Below are 23,642 nucleotides of genomic sequence, written 5' to 3'. Positions count from 1 at the left end.
AGAATAGAACATCAAAACTGGATGTAAGCAGAGGGAATATGTTTCAGACTGAGACAAGTTGTAACTTTAGAGCAGTATCTTGCCATGGACATTCTAAGTTTATAATTTTATTGAGTTCCCATGTAAAACAATTCATGTATATCTATCCTCATGTTATGCAGACCGGAATTCAAAAGTAGATCTGTAAAACAGAATTCTTAAAATTTCCTGGACTCTTGTGCAGGCCCAACCTTTACTGGTGAAAATGCTCTCACTGAGTGAGATTCATCAGAAGAGTCACTTTCCTTGGTTTCTTCTAAATGGACTGTACATTGCTTATATTTGTTTGGCACAATTTTTGTTTTTCTTTCTAATGGTGGATTTGAACCACTCTAGACTAATGATGCAGTTAGGATTCTTATTAATTTTTTGGCCTTGTATTTTCTTTATATTCTGCTGTTGTCTTTCAGATTGCTCTTCTTTGCTAATATTTAAATTTTTAATTATATTTTTAGGAACTTGTGTCACTCCTAACTATCTATATTCCTATTTGGCCATATGATATATAGACTTTATTTTAGGAGGGTTACCTTGTTCTTGTTAAGTAACAAAAATATATTTTAGTTATAACAAAAATATAGCAATATTTAAGACATGTAAAACATTAGTGTCCCAGGAGAATAGCTAAAACATCCCTAATCTTCTCAATGTGTAGACCATTCTGAAATAGACAATCTAATACTGCATTTACAATACATTACATTTACATTAAGGAAAATGAAGTCATCTTCCAGTTACATGTTTTAAGTATTAAAACCTATGTTTCAAGTGATGAAAACATTTCTATCAAATTATCACATATTCTAAAGAAAAGATGAAGTTTAGAGCCATGCTCCTGTGGAAGAATTAAATCATGTCAAGTAGTAAAGCTCTCTGCTCTTCCTTTCATATGTCTTGCCATGGTGATTTTACTGTGGTGACATTTGACTAAAATGAGACCACTGGGATTAAAGCATATTCTTAAATGTCAGTAAAATTTCTCCTTTTAATGTTAATGTATTTTCCAGCCTCCCTCATCATTTATGCTGAAAACTGAAGACCAACTTTTTTTGAAACCCTTGCCAAAAAGATCTAATTGCAATTATTTAATATAGTTATATTAAATTTGTTGAAAATAATGATGATATGTATATTTATTGATAGATGATCGAAAGACACACATATGTACTATACTACGAACACAATGACAAAATTGGATTTAGAGAAGAAAAACAAATAAGACCTTTGAGAGTTCTCAGAAGATGATATACAATCAAGAAACATATGGGAAAAAATGTTCAACATCTCTAGCAATTAGAGAAATGCAAATCAAAAGTACTCTAAGATTTCATCTCACTCCAATCAGAATGGCTGCTATTAAGAATAAAAAACAACAATAAATGATGGCAAATATGTGAGGGAAAAAGGCAGTCATACATTGCTAGTGGGACTACAAATTAGTGCAGCCAATGTGGAAAGCAGTATGGAGATTCCTTGGAAAAAATGGGAATGGAATCACCGTTTGACCCAGCTTTCCCACTCTTTGGTCATATCCAAAAGACTTAAAACCCACATATTACAAGGACACAGCCACATCAATATTTATAGCAGCACAATTCAACATAGCTACACTGTGGAACCAACCTAGATGCCCTTCAGTAGAATAATGGACAAAGACACTGTGGTATACATACACAATGGAATATTACTCAGCATTAAAAGAGAATAAAATCATGGCATTTGCTGTTAAATGGATGGAATTGGAGAATATAATGCTAAGTGAAGTTAAGCCAATCCCCCCCCAAAAAATGCTAAATGTTTTCTCTGATTTAAGGATGCTGAATCATAATGTGGTGGTGGGAGGGGTCATGGGAGGATTCGATAGGGCAAAGGAGAGGGAGGGGAAGTGAGGGGGCATGGGTATAGGAATAATGGTAGAATGAGATGGACATCCCTACCCTAAGTACATGTATGAAGACAGGAATGGTGTGATTCTACTTTGTGTACAACCAGAGATATGATAAATTGTGTTCTATATATATAATATGAATTATAATGCATTCTGCTATCATATATAACAAATTAAAATTTAAAAAAAAAGAATTTCAATTTACAGAAAAAAAAACCTTGAGAGGCCACCAAACTTATCTGCCTATTTCAAAGAACATGGTCTCTCCACAATCTGGGTACACAATTACCCATATTCTCTAAAAAAATATCTTCAGAAAAGAATGTTACAAAAACAAACATAATCTTAATTATAAAGTACAATTCCTAAAAATATTCTCTCAAGTCCAATTTATATCATGATTTCTCAAAATATTTTTACCAAGACACAAAATATAACAGATCAAAATAAAAACAAACAAAAAATATGACATATGCATCACAACACAACACATCACAAATCATAAACCAGTTTCTTCTCCCTGTCTCTGTCCTGATTTTCTAACCTGCCCTCCTCCTCTTTCCCTCTTCTTTTCTCTCTCTCTCTCTCTCTCTCTCTCTCTCTCTCTCTCTCTCTCTCTCTCTCTCTCTCACACACACACACACACACACACACACACACTACTCTCTAAGATGTGCTCTGATGTTTTTTCACTTTCCCAACTTTTCTCTTCTTTTTTCCCTTCTCATTAATTTGATAATCATGTTTAGAAAATTACCTCTTTAACCATGGGCAATAATTTGATGGATTATGAGACCTATATAATTTCAGTCTCACACAGTGACTCTATGCTACTATATATGAATATGAATTTGTATAGACAAGATTATTAAGCTTAATGTGAAATGTTCATAAATAGGACAAAATCAAAAAATTTACCTGTACTCATTCACTTTGTATATGTTAGCACTTAACAAATTTTAAGATTTTCTTTCAATATTGTAAAAGATTGATGCAAAGTGTATACTTTAACTGCAAATTAATTGGAATTCTATTGTTTTTTCTTTCAATAAATCTGTTTCATCATCCTTGGTTAATTTAGAATCTGAATAAGTGTAAAAGATTACATGCTGTACATTTTATGTTGTGTCTGTACTTATCAATTTTCTTAGAAGAAGTGAGTTAAAAGAGAGGTGTAAACAAGACACAGCCATGAACGTTTTCATTTCATGCATATCGTTTAATAGCAGACAGTTAAAAAATTATGGCCTGAAGAGGTTGGTATTCTCTTAAAAATGATACCACAGAGGAATAATGATTCAAACACTGAAATTAAGCATATTTGAATAGCAAGCTATAAAGTTCTTTTGAAACTTATTTTTCTACTTGCCTATGGTTAATATTTAAGAATGAATTCTATTTTATCAATATTAAGATATTACTTTTTTCAAAAGTAGAGACTTGGGCTGGGGTTGTGGCTCATAAGTAGTACACTTGCCTGGCATCTATGAAGTAATTGGGTTAGATTCTCAGAACCACATAAAAACAAATATGTAAAATAAAGGTCTGTCAACAACTAAAAAGTATTTTTTTAAAAAAAAGAGACTAAGTTTACCACTTAGAAACTTCCATACTTTATTTTCTAGCAGAAATTTAAACTTAATAGAATAATAAATTGTATGTTTATTAATTTGAATTTAATTAAATATACTGCATTGTGTTTTTTCTCTTTAAATAAGTGCTTACAAAATGGGGAAAAAAGGAACAGAAAAGTTGAGTAGAGTTGTTTCTGTGCCATGCCCTTTGAAATGTGATTTGCAGGCCAGGGAACTTATTCCTCTAATAAATAGTTGCTATTATTGATACAGAATATTAACTATTCATTTGTGACATTTGTTAGAAGATATTTAACTGATAAATAGATCAGAACTATCTTTTGACAGTATTTCACATCTCTTTTTTGAAAGCTTACATCCTGAAATATATAAGAAATTATAAGCAAAATTTATTTTTAAATAAAAATTAATTCATTATCTGTAAATTTAATTGTCATGGACAATTTCCTTACTCTAAAGTTATTGCCATAAAACAATAACTCCACAGAGAATATGAAATGATAATACTTAACATTACTGAATATATTATCTTTATGTTAAATGCACTTTTCTGGTTGCAATATTCCACTTTTATGAAGCAAAAATATATATATTTATTATATATAATAGATGACTTACTTTCTAAGATTAGTTTCATTACTTAACAGAGATAAAAATTAATTGGTCTTTATTTAATAAAATAAACTCTAATAAAGATTAAGTTCTGTATTAAAAATTGTTAATACAAAACACATCAGTGTTGATAAATCTGTTCCACTACTGTGGCAGACAAACACAGGGATAGTGTTGGGGTTGCCAGAACCCCAGAAGAGCAGATCCCTGCTTGGAGGTGTGAACTGGCTGGGAAAATAAAAAGTCTGAAAATAATCAATAAGGAACAGAAGACTAGTTTTTAAAATGGGGTACCTGCTGGGTCCAGCCCTGATGGGAACTGGAACTGAAAAGGAAAAAGGCCTAAATCCTTTATTTAAGGGGAAATGCACCAAAAGGTCTCCGTGTGGCAGGTTTCTTGAGGAAACAGGGTAAGAATGGGGAAAACAAGTTGGGGCTTGGCAGGTTACACCATTTCCAGGTGGCTGGGTTTGAGCTAAGTCAGGACATCAGCATGATCCGGGGTTTCTTGAATGGGGAAATTTCACCCAGGTTTTTCTAGCAGAGTAGCCTCTCTGCTTATGATGGCTCAAACAAACTCATAATTTATACAGGATTCTAACAGGATACTATCACTTTTTATTTATTATTTCCCTTTATTTGTAATTTATGTTTTAAATGTTCTACTATGGCCTGTGGCAAAGGCTTACTCCCTAGCTTAGTGTTGTTGGGAGGTGATGAATACTTTAAGACATGGAACCTAGAAAAAGGATTTAGGTCATTGGGAGTATGCCCTATAAGAAGATTTTGGGACTCCTGACTCTTCTTTCTCTCTTTAACTCCCATCACAAGGTGAGTAATTTTGCTCCACCACACACTCCTTCCATGGTGTGCTATCTTCCCATCAAAGATCTAAAGAAACTAGATTCACCTCATTGTGGAATAGAACTTCCAAAATTGTGAGCCAAAATAAACCTTTTTTTTCTTACAAGAACATTATGTCAGATATTTGTTATAATGATGGGAAGCCGACTAAAAATAAGTTTTCATTTCATATATGTTTATGGTCTGCAGGAGGCAGATAATGAGAGAGTGAGCAGCCAGTAGGTTAAATTAAATTCTCTTTCTAAAGAAAGTAAACTCATTGTTCAGAAATCTGACACACAGTATCTCAACCAGGTTACCAACTTAACAGCTCACCAGTGATTCCTGTTTATACTCACTCTTCTTTTGCTAATTCTGCTTCTGTTTTTTGTTGATGCTGGGGCTCAACAAAAGACAAAATACAAATTTCAAAAGCAGATCAATATTATCATTCAACTCAATGTGGTTCCATGCTTATCTTAGGGAATATCTTTCCTTGATGGAACTTGTTGCAGGTTCCTACACAAAAATTCTCTCTCTCGAATACTGAGCCTTGACCCCAGGAATACTGTACCTCTGAGCTACATAAAGACAAATATACAAACATATATTTTAAAAACAAAGGGACCATTATTAGTTTTAATGTAATATTATCAATGTTTTTATGTGAAGGTAAAATCTGGATTAGGACACTGAGCCTTCTATTTTTGTTTTAAATATTCTTTGCGTTATATGTGGGCACAATATCTTTATTTTGCTTATTTACACCCTCAGCCTTTTTAATTTATTATTTTTTTGAGACAAGCCTTGCTAAGTTGCTGAGTATGGCCTGAAACTTTTGATCCTCCTGCCTCAGCCTCCAGGATCTCTAGGGTTATAGGGGTTTGCCCTGGCATCTGGCCACTCACATGCTCTTTGAGGGAAAGTTATTTGAGTTGTTTTCAGAATTTCCAAATTTTTAAATATTCAGGTAAATATTCTGTCATGGATTGAGTGGAAACAACAATACTACCTTTCTGAAATGAGATGGGGAGATGGAGGCTTCCTCCTTTCAAGATTACCCTCTGCTCCCTGGGGTCTTAAGCAAAAGGCCTGAATCCTACCAGACTCAAGGCCACCTGTCCTATCTCTTTCCACCAGTTAAAGTCTAACACAATCTGTGTTCCCATTTCCCAAAATATCTACCTCACCCTTCCATCTTACCACTTGTTTTACTTAATTTTATTTCTAAACAGTCAACATGAAGAGATAACATAAAGACAAATATACAAACATATATTTTAAAAACAAAGGGACCATTATTAGTTTTAAGGTAATATTATCAAAGTTTTTATGTGAAGGTAAAACCTGGATTATGACACTGAGCCTTCTATTTTTGTTTTAAAATATTCTTTACGTTATATGTGGGCACAATATCTTTATTTTGCCTATTTATTTTTATGTGGTGCTGAGATTCGACCCAGTGCTTCACATATTTGAGTTTAGCACTCTGCCACTGAGCCACAAGGCCAGCCCAACACTGAGGCTTCTTATGTAATTATTTTTATAATTGATGGATTCTCAACGTCAATGTACTATTGTTGTATTCTGTTTGCCATTTTTAATTTTTATTCACAGTCTTGCCAAAAAATTTTTCCCATCATGTAATGTCCAGTAAAAACCCTCCCTTTCTCTTGCTGTGTTAGCCTGCACTGCTCTTTCATGACTCCTAAAGTCTTTGCTGAATATGTTTTGTTAGAATCTCAGCATATGCTATAATTAGTTGAGCTGAGGTAAGAATCATTCCAAAAAAATGTGAAACATTATAAAATTTTAATTTACATTTTCTTTTACTTCACATGATTTTTCTTCTTTCTTGGACTTTTCACTATTATTATTACAAAATGTTAAGACTCACAGTCATGAACCTTTATTTAGAAATCTTACCCTAAAGGTAATATTATTCAGTATTTTTGAACTTAAACACCAAGTGAAATTGATAATTTACCCTGTGATATATTTATAGTCATCATCAGGCAGGAAATTTCTGGCTTTATTGTTTTCCATGTAGACTGAGGAACTAAACTGCTAAATCATGGTCACTTTAGGTTATATATCTTCTTTTTTTAATCCTAGAACAACACATTAAGGAATTCAATTCAAATTATGTGTCACCCTAATTGGAACTGGAGAGCAATTAACTTTTCTGTGACAAAATGTCAAGTACTTTTTTTTTAACTTGTCAAATGTAATATGTCAAGAGAAGTCTATAGTTTCATATAAATTAAAGTTGTTGCTATTAATTGGTCTCTGTTTCAATTAGCTTATGAACTACTTTAAATATGACTAAAGAAAAAACTAGAAAATTCAATAAGCAGCTACAATGTTTTGACATTTGATATAACATCATTTCTTGTGAGTCAAGGTCAGCACATGTTCTAATTTAAATAAATAGATTTTCTCCATTATAGATACAATGAAAACTATTTGTTATATCTTTTTCACTTTAGAAGAAACTTCCTCAAACTTATTTAATAAAAACTATGTTTCTGAGTTTTAAATAACTATAGTGCTTAAGAAAAAAATCAATCCTATTCTAGAGAACTAAATAATCAAAAAGAAACTGCACAAATAGAATTTATATTATCTTACTTCATATACATGACTGAACAAATTCTCAGAGTGGGTGAATTATAATCCAAAGTGTTACAAAACATAAGATTTTTTCTGTATATTTTCCCTTCCTTTCCTGGTTTCTTTCATTCATTCTTTTATTCTCTCTGTTCATTTTCTTGTCATATTGAAAAGTGCTAAATTATTTAATTTTTCTGGAAAACTGAAAAAAATTCAAGAATTGATTAAAGAAAATTGACAAAAATGAGATCTGAGATAAGGTAATGCAAAAATGGAATGGATAAAATCAAATTCCAGACATTTGATGTACATTTTGATTTAAAATTTAATATATACAAGTGAAGAACAGATTATGAGCCTTTGCTACACTGCTATCCATATGGAAGCTGTGGATGACTTATTGTACAGAAACACATTATAGAAAGTACATTATAGAAAGTCTAAAGTCAGAATATACTTCAGTTCTGTGTTATATAGGCTTTAATATCAATAATGAAGCCATACACATTGTCAACATAAAAACTACTATATTAGGAAAATGTGTGTATTACACTTGATAATGTCTGACAGTTATAATCATAATTATTCAGTTTCCATGGGAAGTTAAGCATTTTGAGATTTATCATTTAATCAAGTTACTTCAAGCAAATGCATGGAAAATCTTTCACTCATTCACTTATTGAAAACAAATTAATTACATCTTTGGACAAGTTATCTGAGAGGGATATAAGTTAACAAAATGTAAAGTCACCTCATCCTAGAAGGATGGATAGATATTTAACAGTAAATTAAACAGCGTATATATTGATTATAAGTGTTATATGGTACTTGATAGAGAAGTTCAAATTTATAATGCAGTATATAATAAGAATCTGAAGTTATCTTTAAGGTCAATAAAATGTTCTCTGAAAAAGACTTGATTTAATTAAAGGCTCTAAAGTGTGTGAGAATATACTTAAAGTAACAGTGGTGAAATGGGCAGGGAACAGGGTATGAATAAAACAATATTCTAGGGAAATATTCCCAAAGGAGGAAAATACTCCATTCATTAGCAGAATTAAAAGAAAGTCAGTATTGTTGTTGAATGCCTATGCATTCCTGATAGAGTGATGCTGTAGCAGACGACAAAAACAGGCTAATATTTCAGGTGACCATAGGGCGTGTTGATAATCTGTCTCTTTATCCTAAGAATACTGGGAGGGAAAGATTTCATATTAGTCAAAATTCTTCTTTAGGTAACTTACATGAACACACCTCAAACTAGATTAGGTACAAGTGAATTTTTTTATCACCTTTATTTTCTTATTTATTTCTAAGTAGTGCTGAGGATTAAACCCAGTGCCTTGCATATGCTAGACAAATGCTCGACCGCTGAGCCATAATGCCAGTACAAATACATTTTTTGAATACTGAAACTGTATGTGTAAATGACTATGAGAAATTAAAAGTATAAATGGAAAATAGTCATACCCCATATAAAATAGACCTCTCACTTAAAACAACAAACAATCAGCCCAGTAAACCACTTCACTAGCCCAGGAAGATAATCTTTGATCTTGAGGAAGAGAGGTTGCTAAATCTGCCAACAACCCCGGAAGCCAAAAGGTAATGCCTATTACACTCAGCACCAAACAGCTAGGACTTAATGAATCATTTGTATCTCCACTTATATTTGTTCTTGCTTCCAACTCAGGAACCAAAGAAAGACAAATATTCCTCTTAATCAATAACCTAATCAATAAATGCTTTACTTCTAGTTAGCCTGCCTACATTTTCCTGTGCCAATAGTTTCCAATTTGAGCATACCTCAGGCTTTCACTTTCTTCTATAAAACTTTCCCAGTCTCTGTCTTTGAATCCTGCAAAAGTGCATGTCACCATGCTGACTTCCTTGCTGTATCAAGTTCAGAATAAATAGGCTTTGCAAACTCTAATTTGGTTGGTCTCTGCTTCCACAACTGAATATAGGAACTCACAGAAACTATTTGTAAGCTCTCTTTTTCGTGCCCCCTCTCAATTGCTATTTCTTAGATCCACTTTCATGTATTATGTTTTCATTATAAAGACAAATATCCACAAGCAAATCAAGGCTTATTGGATTCTATAGATAGAAATCACAGAAAAAAAAATAAAGTATATATATAAAAACAGATCCAGGGGAATATCAAGGTATGTGTAGTTACATATTAGAGCACACATCCATTTCTGAACAAATAATATTTTCCATGTGGATAAATTCATCAGATTTATTATTGAGCTTGATAAAATTACTTGTGTGGCAGATTTGCTAGATATAATGGTAAAAACATACATAGTTATATTTGAATTTTATATTTGAATTTTAAATGAAATACTGAAAAAATATAACCACGACTCAGGAAAAATGTGAGAAATATTTGTTGTGCACCCAAATTTGATATTTACTAAGCATCCTGTATATTATTGACAATATTACTGGTATAGCATGAAAGGAAAAACCATCAAAACATAAGTAAAAGAGCATGAGTTTGTGTAAGTACAAATGCAGAGAGGAAATATGCACAAAATGTAATAGATGCCACTATAGATTTTAAAGAAGAAACTAAGATATTCAGATTTGAAGATTAAAAAAAAAAGACCTGGTTTTAGAGAAACTGTAGGAAATCAAATAATATCAGTGCCAAGACTATTGCCACAGATGAGATGAAATGTAAGAGGTTTCAACTGAAATGACAGAGCAGGAACATAGACAAATACATCAAATGTGGGTACTAGAATTATTAGAAGTTTGTGATTCTTGATCATTAATTAAAATAAGCAATAAAAATTTAAAAAAGAAAAAATAAGTATTGTATATACACATGAAAAACATAGGGAAACTCCCCCATCCCTCATTCACCATAAAATCAATTACAGTAAGCTGGATGAAAAGTCTGTAGAAGAAAGAAAGAATAAATGAAATGTCAATGACAATGAAAGACTATAGAACTCCACATTCAAGTTCAGAAAGATGTGCCTAAATAGGACACAAAAATGCTACCTGACACACTAAAATTAAAAAAAAATCTCTTCATCAAAATATCCTATTAATAAAAGGAAAAGATGTTTAAAGTGCATATAACCAACAACAGATTTATGCATGATCTATTTTCCAAGGCAATATAGGGAGGAAATACATCTAATAAGATAAAACTATTCTATGTTCTATGTGAATTTGTAAAATATCAAGTCTAAGACAATTGTAAAATTATGGATTCATATAAAAATCCATAGAAAACCACAAAAATATGAAAGTATCCATAGCTAAAATCAATAACTACCCAGGGTTGGCGGTGTGGCTTTGTGATAGAGTGCTTATATAGCATCTACAAGGCCCTAGTTTGAATTCAGAGTAATACATAATAAACACAATTGATGATAATAATTGAACAATAAATATATTGAAATTAAATACTAAAAATTCAGAAACAAAATAAAAATACAAGAAGAAAAATTAGAATACATAAATAAATAATTCTTAACCATATCATGAGTTCCATTAAATGCAATGAAACTAATGATCTATTTAGGTATCATTGCTATCAAGTAGTATCAATGGCCATTTTTACTCCTACTATTTTTTCTTTATTCAATAAATTGCATTTTTTAGTAAATGTCATTACTTATAAGACATTATTATTTAAGATATTAGTTAAATTTATTATTTAAAATTAAAAAATGTCTTTTTATAAGAATGAAAAAGGACTCATTTATTCTTATTGTTTTATTACATATACCAGTAGTTATAAATTTTTGTAGCAGGAATAATGGCAAAAAACAAAACTAAAAAGAAAAAAAAAATTATCTTCTTTAAAAGTTAATCAGTGTGCTCCCTCTGTTGGCTGCCTCTACCAGGGCCTGGAGGCAAGTACATGAGCATCATCTGGGCCCTGTGTAGGGAGCACCCAGGCTCCTGCTAGGAAAATGATGGAGGGAGAGCTGTGGCCTGGGAAAAGGGAAAGGTGTGGGACAACCTGTGCTCTGGGAGGGGAGAGCAAGGAAGGGGAGGTTAGAGGAAGAACAGCTGGCTAGAGAAACCTCATGGCCAAGGAGGAGGAAGAGAGGATGGAATGCCTTCAGGAGTTTCCTGAACATTATAAAATGATTCTGGACCTTTGAATGAACAATGCAAGCAGGACAGATTTACTGATATCACCCTGATAGTCCATGGACACCATTTTAAGGCCTACAAGGCAGGCTGTTTTGGCTATTTGCTATAAAGTCTTCTACAAATTCTTGCAAGAGTTTACTCAGGAACCTTTGGTGGAGATAGAAGGTGTGAGTAAAATGGCCTTTCATCATTTAATTGAGTTCACATAGACAGCAAAACTAATGATACAAGGAGAAGAAGCAGCCAGTGACCTATGGAAAGCAGGAGATTTTCTACAAATGCTAGAATCTAGCCTCTTCAACAAATGGTGCTGGGGAAACTGGAAATCCATATGTAACAAAGTGAAATTAAACCCAGACCTCTCAGCATGCATAAAACTGAACTCAAAATGGATCAAAGACCTAGGAATTAAACTAGACACTGCTAGACACTGCTAGACACTGTGCCTATTAGAAAAAAAAGTAGGCCCAAATCTCCACCATTTGGGATTATGCCCCCAACTTCCTGAAAACTCATATAGTACAAGAAATTAAAATCAAGTGTAACCGATGTGATTCTGCAATCTTTGTAATGTTTTGAATAACCAATAAAAAAATAATAAATTAAAAAAAGAATTAAAATCAAGACTCAATAAATGGGACAGATTCAAACTAAAAAGTTCAAAATAAACAATCAGTGAGGTAAATGAGAACCTACATTTGGGGAGCAAATTTTTACCACACACAAACCAGATAGAGCATTAATCTCTAAGATATATAAAGAACTTAAAAATCTTAACACACACACACACACAAAGCAAATAAGCCAATCAATAAATTGCCCAAGACATTGGAAGTACACTTCCTAGAAGATGAAATACCATCAACAAGTACATAAAAAAAAAGTTCAACATCTCTAGCAACTAGAGATATGCAAATCAATGCTACTCTAAGATTTCATCTCACTCCAGAATGGCTGCAATTAAGAATGCAAACAAGAATAAGTGTTGGTGAGGATGTGGAGAAAAAGGCACATTCATACGTTGCTGGTAGGACTGCAAATTGGTGCAGCCAATCTGGAAAGAAGTATGAAGATTCCTTGGAAAAACTGGGAGTGGAACCACCATTTGATCCAGCTATTCCTCTCCTCATTCTATACCCAAAGGACTTAAAAACAGCATACTACAGGGACACAGCTACATCAATGTTTATAGCAGCACAATTAAAAAGAGTTAAACTATGGAACCAACCTATATGTACTTCAACAGATGAATGGATAAAGAAACTGGTATATATACACTATTGAATATTACTCAGCATTAAAAAGAATAAAATCATGGCATTTTCAGGCAAATGGGTGGAGTTGAAGAATATAATGCTAAGTGAAGTTAGCCAATACCAAAAAACAAATAAATCAGAATGTTTTCTCTGATTTAAGAATGCTGATTCATAATGTGTTGGTGGGGTCAGTCATGGGAGGATTAGATAAACTCTAGATAGGGCAAAGGGGAAAAGGGGATGGTGGGAATGGGGGTAAGAAAGATGGTGGGATGAGATGGACATCCACCACCCTAAGTACAGGTATGAAGACACAAATGGTGTGACTCTATTTTGTGTACAGCCAGAGATATTAAAAATTGTGCTCTATATGTGTAATATGAATTGTAATGTGTTCTGGTGTCATATATAACAAATTAAAATTTTTAAAAAATTAATGAAAAAAATAAATAAAATGCTTACTTTCCAAATCAGGCAAGGGGAAAAAAAAAGCTCTTGAAGTCAGAAACAAAGAAAACTCAGCTTCATTAGAGGAAAAATACCACAAAAAAAGAGGCTAATAAAAAAAAGAAAGATTGCAGAAACTTCAGAAGTTGTCAGTGAGTCCTTGCCATCTGCAGAATCAGAGCCTGTGGAAATTGAGGTGGAGGTCACCAAAGGCACAATTGAAGTAAAAGATGAAGGCATGGAAATATTAGAGGAAGTGGCGTCTGCCAAGCAGTCCATAAAGTACATACAGAACACAGGTTCCTATGATGATTCTGCTGTAGCATTGTTAGTGAATATTACCAGGAAATACTTTCAAACTGATAGAAAAGGGCAGATTAAAGAACAAGATGGCTGTGCATCTGACCCCATACACAAACAGAAACACATGAAATCGTACTCTACTGAGAATTTCAAGTGCCAAATATGCAATAAAAGTTACCTTCCATATAGCACTTGGAAATAGTACCTAAATTGTTACCACCTTGAAGAAGGTGGAGTCAGTAAGAAGCAAAGAACTGGGGGAAAAATAATATGTCAGTACTATGAGAAACAGTTTGACCACTTTGGATATTTTAAAGAGCATATTTGAAAACATACAGGTGAAAAACCTTTGGGTTTCCAAATTGTCATGAATTATATACTAGAAATAGTAACCTCAAATGTCATCTCACTGCATGCCAAACTGGAGTGGGAGCAAAAATGGGAAGGAACAAGCTGTATGAATGCCAGGTGTATAACAGTGTGCTTAAATGTTAGGACCAGTTCAAAAATCACTTGGTGATACACGCTGCAGATAAACCCAATCATTGTACTCTATGTGACTTGTGACTTATGCAAGGAAATGAATTAAGGAGGCAAATCAGTGATACTAATAATATTTCAGAGCATCTAGTAATTACAGAAGTCCTTTCAGTAGCAACATGTGTGCAAACTGAACCAGTGATATCAATGACTATTATAGAACTAGTTGGAAATGTGCATTTGTTACCATTACTTCAGGTCCAGGTGGATTCAGCACAAGTGACTGTGGAACAAGTCCATCCTGATCTGCTTAAGGACAGCCAGTTGCATGATTCATACATGAGGGAGCTTCCAGAGCAAGTCCAAGTCAGTTATCTAGAAGTAGGTTGAATTCAGACTGAAGAAGATACTGAAGTACAGGTAGATGAGCTGCATGTTGAAGAGGTAAATCAGATGCCAGTGGAAGTACAATCTGAGCTTCTAGAAGAGGACTTCAATCACGTGACCTCTGAAATCATGAGCCAAGAGGAGAGACAAATCGAAAAGATGCTGCTGAGGCTGCCAGGGAAGATCACAAAGGTGCTGAGAGTTTAAAGACCAAACCAATGATGGATTCCAAGTTGAAAAGGCAGAGAATGATGACAGAATAGCTCTTCCAGTTTTAGATTGAAATAACAAATATATATTGAAATATACATGTTTGGTTTATGAACTGATTGTGGGCAGAATGACTGAGCTTAAATTGACAGAAAAGTGGACCAAATTTAAAAACTATTTCCTGTTGTGTTGAACTGTTTCTATAGAAACAAAATGATGCCCCTCGCCCCAGTTAATGCCACAGAGGAGGATCTCTCTATAAATGAAGAAGAGCTTTGAGAAGTATATTTCTGGAAATTTAAATGGATTATATTTTATTATATAGTGGGTACAAATGTAATTCTTTATGACTGTTTTATCTTTGTCAGCTCATGTCCTTCCTCAATATTTTACATATTTGTAAAATCAAATGTAAAAATCACTAGAATACATGTTTATGTATTCTAATGCATGTTAAATATATAGGAAACAAGGCTAAATGAAGAAAATGTGGTGTTACTGTGCAGTTAAAATTTTTACTGGCTTTCTTAATTTGAAAAGCATTCTTGTCTACCCCAAGAGTCACAGGTGTCATCTCTGCAACAAAAAGAGTGGCGGTGGCAATATTTTCAGAATGTTTAAAACAAACAAAACAAACAAACAAAAAGCACCCAGGTACCTTTACAAAACCAACTAAACTTTTCTATAAAGTATTTCTGCTCCTTTCAAAGTTTGTTACAAGGAAAAGAGCAATGCAGACAGTGCTATAGTACTTCATATTTTTTCTTATGATGACAACTACCAATCCTTTTTCATTTAAGTTAGATTGAGAAATTTTATTTAATGGCAGATGAAGGGCCATTTTCAATTGTAGTAAACTATTTTGATGAAGTTGCACTAGTATTTTACCACAAGATGAAAAAAAAAAAAAAGATGAGCACCATTTAAAAATCAATGTATCTGAGATCCACCCACACCAGCATTGCAGGGCCCAGGTGCATAGTAGGCCTGGACCCCATTTCCCAGAGGGGTAGATACTCACCAGAGGCTAGCTTCTAGTGCAGGAGCCCCCTTCTGAGCAGTGAATTACCACTGGAGACAAGATACAGCCAAGATGGCCTATACCAGCCCACACTGCATCTGGACTCTCAGTAGGCCAGGTGGGACAGACACCCACCAGAGTCCAGCCTGTGGTGCCCCTTATGACCAGCAGACTACCAGAAGAGGTCAAGCCCAATAGCCCAGATCCACCCACTAAAACTTACTCAGTACCTACACACAGGATGCAGTAGCCTTTATTGAGGACACCAGCAGGGTTTGGAAGCCCAACATCAAGGTGAAGTACAGACAATCTGCATAGGTAGTACAAGAATTTAGGGAAGAAACTGTAATATCTCAGATCCATACAGCAAGAAAGGAACACACAGAGACATCATGAAAAAAAAAAGGAAGAAAAATGTCCCAAACAAACCTGGACACTATAATAACAGAACCCATGGAGAGCAAAGTTGGTGAAATGTCAAAGAAGGAGTTCATAAGGTTCATAATTAAAATGATCTGTGAATTAAAGAATGACCTAAATGAGCAAGTACAGGCAAAAATTGACCACACCTACAATAAGATAAGAGAGCAAATACAGGTAGCAAAAGATTCAAGAGAGAGATAGAGACCCTGAAAAAAAAATAGAAATCCTTTGAATAAAGTATACAATAAATCAAATAAAAAACTCAATAGAAAGCATAACCAATAGACTAGATCACTTGCAAGAAAGAATGTCAGATAATGAAGACAAATTATACATTCTGGAAAATAAAGTTGATCACACAGTGAAAAAAGTTAGAAATCCACGAATTATGGGACAGCATCAAAAGACCAAATCTAAGAGTTATTGGGATAAAGGAAGGCACAGAGTTTCAAAACAATAAAATGCACATACTCTTCAATAAGACAATATCAGAAAATATCCAAGCATAAAGAACAAATTGGAAAGCCAAATACAACAGGCTTACAGGAAACCAAATGTACAAAATTTCAACAGATCTACACCAAGACACACTATAATGAGAATGCTTAGCACGCAGAAGAAGGATAGAATCTTAAAATCCACAGGAAAGAGGAATCAGATCACATATAGGGGGAGACCTATTTGTGTCTCAACATATTTTTCAACCCAGACCCTCAAAGCCAGGATATCCAGGAAAAACATACACCAAGCTCTGAAAGAAAATGGATGCCAACCATGGAACTTACATCCAGCAAAATTAAGCTTTATATTTGATAATGAAATAAAAACTTTCCATGATAAACAAAACTTAAAAGAATTTACACCTAGAAAGCATGCACTAGAGAATATCCTCAGCAAAATATTCCAAGAGGAGGAAATGAAAAACAATGATGAAAATCAGCAGAGGGAGGGATTACACTAAAAGAACATCTAATCAGAGGAGAAACCAAGTCACATTAAATACCAAAAATAAACAAAAATGGCTGGGAATGAAAATCATATCTCAATAATAACCCTAAATGTGAATGTCCTAAACTCATCAATCAAAAGACATAGACTGAACAATATGCTGCCTTCAAGAGACTCATCCTATAGAAAAAGACATTCAGAGACTGAAGGTAAGGGGTTGGAAAAATTATCCCACTCACATGGACTGCAGAAGCAAGGAGGGGTTTCCTTCTCATATCAAATAAAGTAGACTTCAAACTAAAGTCAATCAAAAAGGATAAAGAAGGAAAACACATACTGCTCAAGGGAACAATACACTAACAAGATTTAACAATTATAAATATATATGCCACGAACAATGGAGCAGCTATGTTCATCAAACAAACTCTTCTCAAGTTCAAGAGTCAAATAGACCACAACACAGTAATTCTGGGTGATTTCAACACACCTCTTTTATCACTAGATTGATCTTCTAAACAAAAGCTGAACAAATAAACTATAGAACTTAATAATACAATCAATAACATAACTTTACTGACATATATAGTATATTCCATCCTTCAATGAGAGAATATATTTTCTTCTTAGCAGCATATGGATCTTTCTTTAAAATAGACCATATACAATCCACAAAGCAACTCTTAGCATATATAAAAAAGTAGAGATACTACCCTGCATTCTATCTGATCATAATGGAATGAAATTAGAAATAAATAATAAAATAAGAAATAAAATCCACTCCAACACTTGGAGACTAAATAATATGCTACTGAATGAACAATGGGTTACAGAAGATATTAAGGAAGAGATTAAAAAAAAATAGAGGTGAATGAGAACACAGATACAATACATTGAAATCTCTGGGAAACTATAAAAGCAGTTCTAAGAGGAAAGTTCATTGTATGAAGATCATTCCTTAAAAGAAGAAAAATTCAACAAATAAATGACTTAACATTACATCTCAAAGCCCTAGAAAAGGAAGAACAAATCAACACCAAATATGAAGAAGACAGGAAATAATTAAAATCAGAGCTAAAATCAATAAAATTGAAACAAAAAAAACCAATTAAAAATGTTGAAAGAACAAAAAGTTGGTTCTTTGATAAAATAAATAAAATTGACATATCCTTATCCATGCTAACAAAGAGGAGAAAGAAAACTCAAATCGCTAAAATACATGATAAAAAAGAAAATATCACAACAGACACTACAGAAATACAGAAAATAATTAGAAATTAGTTTGAAAACTTGTACTCCAGTAAACTAGAAAATATCAGAGTCATTGCAAATTTCTAGAATCATATAATTTGCCCAAATTGAATCAGGATGATTCACAATGTAAACAGATCAATTTCAAGTGAGGAGATAGCAGACGCCATTAAAAGTCTAACAAGGAATATCAGCCCAGGATGAGTCCTTTAAAAAAGAACTAAGATACTCTCAAATTTATTTCATAAAATAGAAAAAGGAGCAGCATTTCCCAACTCATTCTATAAGGCCAAAATCACTTTGATTCAAAAAACCAGGCAAAGATACATCAAAACAAAACCGGAGGAGTATGAGGAGGAGGAGGAGGAGGAGGAGGAGGAGGAGGAGGAGGAGGAAGAGGAGGAGAAAGAGGAGGAGGGAAAGAAAGAAAGAAAGAAAGAAAGAAAGAAAGAAAGAAAGAAAGAAAGAAAGAAAGAAAGAAAGAAAGAAAGATCAGACCAATGAACATAGATGCAAAAATTATCAATAAAATTCTGGCAAATCGTATAGAAACACATATGAGAGGATTGTGCACCATGATTAAGTGAGACTCATCCATGAATGCAAGGTTGGTTCAACATATGTAAATCAACAAATGTAATTCTTCACATCAAGAGACTTAAAAGATAACAATCATATGATCATCTCAATAGATGCAGAAAAAGCGTTTGACAAAATACAGCAACGCTTTTTGTTCAAAACACTAGAAAAACTAGGGATAACAGGAAGATATCTCAACATCATAAAGGCTATCTATGATAAGCCCCAGGCCAACATCATTCTAAATGGAGAAAAATTGAAGGCATTTCCTCTAAAAACTAGAACAAAACAGAGATGCCCTGTTTCACCACTTCCATTTAATATAGTCCTAGAGAGATTAGACAGAACAATTACACAGATGAAAAAAATTAAAGTGATACACATAGAAAAAGAAGAACTCAAATTGGCATTATTTGCTGATGATATGATTCTATACCTAGAAGATCTTAAATGTTCCACAAGAAAACTTTTAGAACTTGTAAATGAATTCAGGAAAGTAGCATGATATAAAATCAACACCCATAAATGAAAGGGATTTCTGTATATCAGTGACAAATCCACAGAAAGGGAAATGAGGAAAGCTTCCCCATTATAAATAGCTGCAAAAAAAATAAATTAAAAAGTAAATATTTGGGAATCAACTTAATGAAAGCAGAAAGATCTATATAAGAAAAATTACAGATCTCTAAGAAATAAATCAAAGAAGACCTTAGAAAATAGAAAGGTATATCTTGCTCTTAGATAGGCATAATTAATATTACCAAAATGACCATACTTCCAAAAGCACTATACAGATTTAATGGAATTCTGATCACAATTCCAAGGACATTCCTCATAGTAATAGAAAAGGCAATCATGAAATTCATCTGGAAAAATAAGAGGTCCAGAATAGCTAAAGCAACCCTTAGCAGAAAGAGAAAAAAATAGAGCATAATTTTTCATATCTCTGGTGGTATACACAGTATATCCACATCAATTTGAGTCTTCATACCTGTAATTTGGATAATAATGATCATCAGATTCCACCATCATTAATAACCTCTTCAATAACTGGTGCTGGGAAAACTGGAAATCCATATGCAACAAAATGAAATTAAACCCTATCTCTCACAGTGCACAAAACCAACTCAAAATAAATCAAGGATTTAGGAATGCAACCAGATACCCTGCATCTAATAGAAGAAAAAATAGGCCCTAATCTCTATCATGTAGGATTAGACCCCAACTTCTTAATAAGACTCCTGTGGCACAAGAATTAAAATCAAGAATTAATAAATGGGATGGACTCAAACTAAAAAGTTTCTTCTCAGCAAAAGAAACAATATGTGAATAAAGAGCCCGCGTCTTGGGAGCAAATCCTTACCCCTCACACATCAGATAAAGCACTAATCTCAAGGGTATATGAAGAACTCAAAAAGCTAAACACCAAAGCCACATATAATACAATCAATAAATGGCCAAGTAACTGAACAGACAGTTTTCGGAGGATGATGTACTATCAATCAACAAATACGTGAAAATATGTTCATCTTCACTAGCAATTAGAGAAACGCAGTTATCATGCATACCAGAGATATGAAAAATTATGCTCTATATGTGTAATAAGAATTGTAATGCATTTCATTATCATATATAAATAAAAAAAAGTAAGAGTGGGCATAGAGATTGAGAATAAACCTGAAAATCCCTAAAAAATTTAATTAATGTATTTAAAATAAAGTACAAAGGACAACATATATTTAATATATCAGGCTTTGTTATGAATGGAATGTTTTTCCCCAATTCTCAGTGTAAAGATCTTGTGCTATAACTTTTAAAGCCATTCAAATAAGAGTGCTAAACTATGGACTTAAAATTAGGTATCAAATAGTTTTAATCAGAATTACTTAGAAAATAAAATATTAACAACTGCATTAAAAAAAGTTAATCAGCATCTGTGTCAAACAGGCAGCATATTTTTCTCGTATTTAAAGTCAATTGTTTCATGGTCAGCAATTATACAAAGAAATTTGGTTATTTAAAATTTTATTAGTCAAAATATAGTGATTAAATAATGTATGTTCTTCCACAGAATGCTGTTCATTAACAGCATTTTGTATAGTATCACAAAACTCTCAAACTAATGATTACATAATTACCATAAAATAATTTTGAAGATAAGCTTATTACATAACATGGAACATTCACAGTTGTTCATTTGACTTGGCAAAAACCTCCTACTTGAATTTAATCTCAAATTTTGTTCTTTTATGTAGCAATTATGTCTTCTATACAGCTAATATAAGCTCTAATTTATACTGATTTTTTATATAATTTGTCCTTTTTCTCTCTGAATGCTTAGCAAGACCCATCATTGTTTGAAATAAAATATGCCTTAAAAATTTTATTCAAAAACTTTGAATAAAAATTTATCTTCTATAGGTAAAATATACAGTGTTTAGATTTATCTGGCAATGCTCTGCAGATTCTTCATTGTGCAAAATACACAAAAATTAGACTTGTATAATTTTTTCAAGGTTACCTTCTTTATGTTGCCAGGACAATCTCAACATCAAGTTTTCCAGCAAGTAAGAAAACATTTTAGTGTGTGTACAATCTTAAATGGGTGCTATTAATTAAATCAGAAAATGCTAAGAACTTTAATGATTATTGTGATTTCTCCTTTTATTTTTAAAAATCAATAATGATTATAACAGTGACTCCTTCAAATTATCTTTCCAGTGTTATTTTTATGTGAGTGGAATAGGAGAATCAATGATTAAATTTTTTTATTAACAAATCAATGTATTCATTTCATTTTTTTCTGATAACAGCTGAAATATGAGTTTATGGTCAGTCAGTTGATGATGCTCCAGATTAAGTTTCAGGCTGTCCCACTTTAGCTTGCTCAACATGTTTTCCTGAATTGTTTCTGATCATTCCCACACATGTTCTTCCACAATCCTTTCAAGGATGACATAGCTTCCACTTCAATGATTCAGTGTCCAAAAGTGGGCATGCAGACTGTACTTCATTTAGCCCCAATTTACTTTGAAATAAACTATTACTGACACTTAGGTGTAATAACCACAAATCACTTATTAAAAGAAATTGCACATTGAGACAATGAGCTCAGGTAGGACTTTATATTGTATGTGGCAAGCTTATAGATGATTTTGTCCAGTTACACTTTTCAAATAAAAATGTCAACATTCCTTTCAGCCATGCAAATTTTTTTTAATGGTCTTCACATTTTTAAAGACTGGTCACATTAAGTATCTTGGATATAGTGAAATTCATTCCTTTAGAGAGTAGATAATTTTTTAAAGTTCTTTAAAACTGTAGACTTTTTATGATGTTTGAGTGAAACACAACTTTCTCTTCAAGGAAAATCATTTAACATAACTCATTTATTTTCTATTTCAAGCACATAGGCACATGATGTAGACTACTCTTTAAATGCCCCTGAAGTTCAATTGGTGAGTGTACTCTTATAAAACATAGCATATATAAATTCATATGCAAAACATTAAATAAATTTAAAAGCATGAATCATAAAAAGAGACTTTATTTGAAAAAGAAAATGGGAAGATTGAGTTTAAGACTACTGTCAAAGTAATGTAATTTCACCTGAAAAGCAATTAAAGCTGGGAATTTCATTAGAAAAATGAGGTAAGCCATAAACCAGCCAACTTTACAGAATGGACAAAGGAAGATGGCCTCTAAAAGCAACATATCCCCCAGTAATTATTTAAATAATAGATACCATGTACCAATTAATTTCTCAGCTGAATATAGTCAGTTAAAGAGAGAGTGAGAGAGAGATCTGTGCTACCATCATTATCATATAGTATTGGCCTAATTGCTAACATTTTTTCATATATTTTTGCTCCTTTGTATTATTATTATTATTATTATTATTATTATTATTACTATTATTATATTGAGAAGCATCTGTTTAGTTCATTTGCCCCTTTTATATTAATTGGTTTATTTATTTATCTATTTATTTATTGGTATTAAGTTTTCTGAGTTATTTATATGTTCTGGATGTTAATTATCTGTAAAAATAAATTAGTAAAGACTTTTCTCCCATTCTGTAGGTTCTCTCTTCACATTTCTTATTGTATAATTCTTTCTAAGGGCCAATAACATGACAAAGAATATGAGTAAAAGCAAGCCTGTAAGTAAATAATACATGTAGATAAGAGAAATTTACAGAAATTAAAAAAACTTAAAATTATAAATAAGAAGGTTAAAAATATAAGTACTGTAAATATATATCACTGGGTTTTTTTCATTTAACAAAATATAAGTATAAAAGTAAAATTTAAAAATACATTTTGGCAGTTGTAACGTGATATGTGTAATGAAGTGATATTTTAACATTTCTTTCTAGTATTAAATTAGTATAAAACTAAAATAAATTTTGATAAAATATGTATGTAATGTTTTACAGCAACCATTAAGGAAATGGCAAAAAATAAATATAAATAATTTAGCTTGGAGGGTTGGGTCCTCTTACTTTACAGAATATAGATATAGTATTGTTTTTTTCAAATCTCATTACAAAATATATTAACAAACAACTCAACATGAAGCACTAAAATTTTCACATTTCACCATTCTTGAAATTTTTATAG

General features: G+C 32.5%; 1 pseudogene; it reads left to right on the top strand.

Annotated features, from left to right (window-relative positions):
• The first annotated feature begins 11,669 nt into the window (after positions 1-11,669).
• LOC101962233 (zinc finger protein 131-like) lies at positions 11,670-14,874 on the top strand (annotated as a pseudogene).
• Positions 14,875-23,642: the final 8,768 nt, after the last annotated feature.

The sequence above is a fragment of the Ictidomys tridecemlineatus genome, chromosome 6, assembly GCF_052094955.1.
Source record: "Ictidomys tridecemlineatus isolate mIctTri1 chromosome 6, mIctTri1.hap1, whole genome shotgun sequence".
In the NCBI taxonomy this organism is placed as follows: domain Eukaryota; kingdom Metazoa; phylum Chordata; class Mammalia; order Rodentia; family Sciuridae; genus Ictidomys; species Ictidomys tridecemlineatus.
This window is presented reverse-complemented; position numbering and strand designations above follow the sequence as displayed.